Below are 3,462 nucleotides of genomic sequence, written 5' to 3' on the forward strand. Positions count from 1 at the left end.
TGCCCATGTTGAGAGAAATCAGATGTTATCAGATTAAATCAGATTAGTTCTAAAATAAATATGAATATGCATTCATCCATTTCACTCACAAAAAAAACACACAGATTCAGTATTCCTCAAAATGAATAAAAATAATGTAACAGAATATGACGCAAACCTGCAATAATTAAATGTTAAACAACACAAATATCCTTTATGTATTTAACCACATTCTATTAACCAATGTCTTTGTTTCTGACCTTCGATGATCCAGTTCAACTGTACGAATAAGCACAAATTACTCTAGACAAACATTTGTGTGTCGTTTTTATTGCTGAAGTTTGTTGAAATGTCTTCTTCTGTATTCTACTGTACGGACGTAAATTTACTTTCCCGTCAGCCTGAGGCTTATTCATTTCACTTTTGGTGTGAAAAGGCTTTTATATTTGCCAAAAATAGAACTTTTTTATTTTAAAAACAAACAAGCAAGCCCTGTCCAGATTTTAAAAGTAACGCAAAAGTAACGTAACGCATTACTTTCCATAAAAAGTAACTAAGTACCGTAATTAGTTACTTTTTATGGAGTAACGCAATATTGTAATGCATTACTTTTAAAAGTAACTTTCCCCAACACTGCATCTCAACAGTAATAAGTCACTGGGAGGGGCTGTGAATGGCAGTCAGACTGCAGACTATCTGTGCTGCATACTGAGTATGGTTAGTAAAGTTTGTGCTGTCTATTACATGAGCTGCATGTGTTGGCATCTGCCTGCGCTTTGCATACACAGGCATGCACTTAACGTTGACTGTCTATGTATGTGTGTATTTGTATGTGTGTGTATTATGTTTGACGCAGCTCTGAGCTCAGTGCTGATTGGAGGAGAGGCTCTGACTGTGCTAGTCATTTAGGGTATCCCTACAAATCAGCCAATCACAGTCTGTTGCCATGCAAGTGCTCATTCATAGAGATGGCAGCATGACACCAGCCACAGCACCATAAAAACAAGCTGCTTCTTCACAATAATGAATAATAAAATAGTAAAAAAATGTAAAAGTCTTTATATTGTGAAATATATAAATATATTGTGGATTATCATTTCAACTGGCTAAATTCTGGATTCAGGCCATCTAAGATAGAAAGAGGTCCTTTCATCGTGCAGTAACTTGGAAGTATTCATGATGTTATGTTTAAAAATCTTGGGAGTCTTGAGTAATATATTAATAATTAAAGCAATGATACTAAGTTTTTGAATGTATAAGACGTTGTGTTATTTAAATGAAATATTATTTAAATAATTATGTTTAAGCAGGCTACTGAACAGCTTTCCAGATGTGAATGAAGTGTCAAGTTTCAGAAGCGTCTGCATACTTGCGTATAACGAAAGTTTTTGCTCGTTCAGAGATGTTACTTTTTTTACATTACTTTATAAATGTTCAGAATTAGGCCTATTGAAAAAAAAAACTAATTTGTTCATTCCGTTTAACAGAGCTGGCGTGAAAAAACTAAATCAGCTGAATGTGACAGTAACGACTGCGTCTGTTCCGCGCCCTCGTTTGCTTAAGAACTTTTATTAGCCTACTTGCAGGATATACTAAACTAATCAGACAAACCTGCTGGTACAGGACTACCGCATGCAAATACAAAGAAGAATACATTCGCATTCTTCGTAGAGATTCTAGCGTTTTGTTTCCGTCAGTATACAGTGAGAACATTGTCTACCCAAAAGCTAAACCACGATCTGGGCGTGGCCATTTCGACACTCGTTCAGGATGATTGGCAGGTACAAAGACAGCGAGGCAGGCGCACGCTCTATGGCAAGCTGGTTAAACATGTCTTCCTCAAAGATAAAACCAGTATATATTTTGTTACTAGTACATATTTTTCTTAATTAGTAGTAGTAATACAATAGTGACTAGTATCTCTTTCAGTTAACTACTTTTTCTAGTACTTATTGCAATAGCAACTAGTTGTTTCCAGTACTAACTGAATAAAAACATCAATTAGAAAGTGTAACATTTTAATTTCTTGCAACATTTTTAATTGAACTATGAAGTAGTCATTTCAACTAGTACATACGACCATTTTAAAAAATCTGATTCTAACTAGTGAGACAAGAAATGTTACTAGAAACAAGTGGATAGAAAAAGTTCAAAGGATATACTAAAAACTAGTGGCGTTACTGATAACTAAGAAATAAGTATAGTAGCTAATGAATAAGTAAGGGATAATCAACGGCTAGTCGTGCATTAAAGGATTTTAAATGCACGACGCGTCCAGAACCACCCGACGCGAAGCGGAGGTTGAAGTGCATTTCAAATGCTTTAATGCATGGCTAGCCGTTGATTATCCCGCTTATTCCATGGTCATTTGCCAAGTTATAGACAAGTTAAAACTAGTATTGCTCTTTGCAGCACAATATTTGACCGAATGGGTAAAAATGACAGTTATTTTCGTCAGTTACGGCACGTTAGCGCTAGCATTCTGCCCGCTTCAAATCATACACAGAGATGAAATAGTGCTGTAAGACCACATTTATTTGAATGAATTATAGCATGTATTTTAATTAATTATCGAACGATCGTTTGAGAGAGAGAGACAGAGAGAGAGAGAGACAGAGAGAGATGACAGCTGTGTGTACCTGCGTGCTGCGTCTGCGCGTCTCTCTGTACAAACAATTACTTCAAAAACAGCGATTTTACCACCTCGTTGCTGGGGAATATAATGTAGCACCTCGTTGCTGACCAGCCAATCAGAATCCAGTATTCAGACAGACCATGGAATAAAATTGGAATACATAACAACAATTGAACTACATACTAGTCAGAAGTGAACGGTTGATATCTGAAGCACATCCTCATAGAATTAAATGTCACAAACTGCATTTTGTTACCATTGAGATAGTGACTGCTAGCGAAGGAGTAGTCACTAGTGAAATTTAAAATACTAGTTTTACTTTCTAGCAATTAAACAAGTCCTAGCAACAAAAATAGAGAGGCTAAGAGGAATAAATGTAACACGGCTTGCCATACGCGGTCTCGCCATGCAAATGAGCCGCGCTCAGCCTTTAGCGGCTGCCCATGTGGACAGACACCATGCCTTGTTGTTCTCCACGCCCATTGGTTCCCTCTCATCGACATGTTTTAATCATGTGCTAATGTACTGCAGGGTAGGGCTACCGCGAAAACCCGGTACATGGATTCCGTAGACGTTTCACACTATTTCCTTATTTTATGCACTAATAAGCGACCGAAAACACATTTAAACAGCGTCTGTCGTGCCATATAAATCTCTCCCTGAAGTCTTGATCCTTTATATATACATTTCGATCTCATTTGTGAGATTACGTTCGGTATAGATTCCCGATCCTACCGCTTAGCGTGACAGCGTGTTCTGCCCTACTTTTTAATCACTGGTAGTATGAGGGAGGAGTAGCTCTGGCGAGGGCGGACCTTGAAAGGTATGCCTTTCGACTTGTTGTATTT

Source organism: Sinocyclocheilus rhinocerous, unplaced genomic scaffold (assembly GCF_001515625.1).
Source record: "Sinocyclocheilus rhinocerous isolate Xijiao unplaced genomic scaffold, SAMN03320098_v1.1 scaffold846, whole genome shotgun sequence".
Lineage (NCBI taxonomy): Eukaryota > Metazoa > Chordata > Actinopteri > Cypriniformes > Cyprinidae > Sinocyclocheilus > Sinocyclocheilus rhinocerous.